This window comes from Calonectris borealis, chromosome 7 (assembly GCF_964195595.1).
Source record: "Calonectris borealis chromosome 7, bCalBor7.hap1.2, whole genome shotgun sequence".
Lineage (NCBI taxonomy): Eukaryota > Metazoa > Chordata > Aves > Procellariiformes > Procellariidae > Calonectris > Calonectris borealis.
In genome coordinates, this window is record NC_134318.1 from 24,695,671 (window position 1) to 24,695,943 (window position 273).

The window sequence follows — 273 nt, forward strand, 5'->3', positions numbered from 1 at the left end:
ATTTTTTTTTCATCCTTTTCCCCATTCCATGCTTGTATAGCTCAAGTTTCAGCTAAGTTATTAAGCAGAAAACACTTAGGAAAACACAACTCCTTTACCTGAGAGCTGACCCTCATCACATCTGCATCAGAATCCCTTGGAGAAATGTGTCTTCTCCAGCAACCTCTCGTAGAAATTTTTGTTTGAAATCAAGTTCTTATCCTGAAAGAGATTCCCTGGATCTATCTAGAGTTAGATAAAAAGATCTAGATAGCGTTAGAAGGAAGAACCACA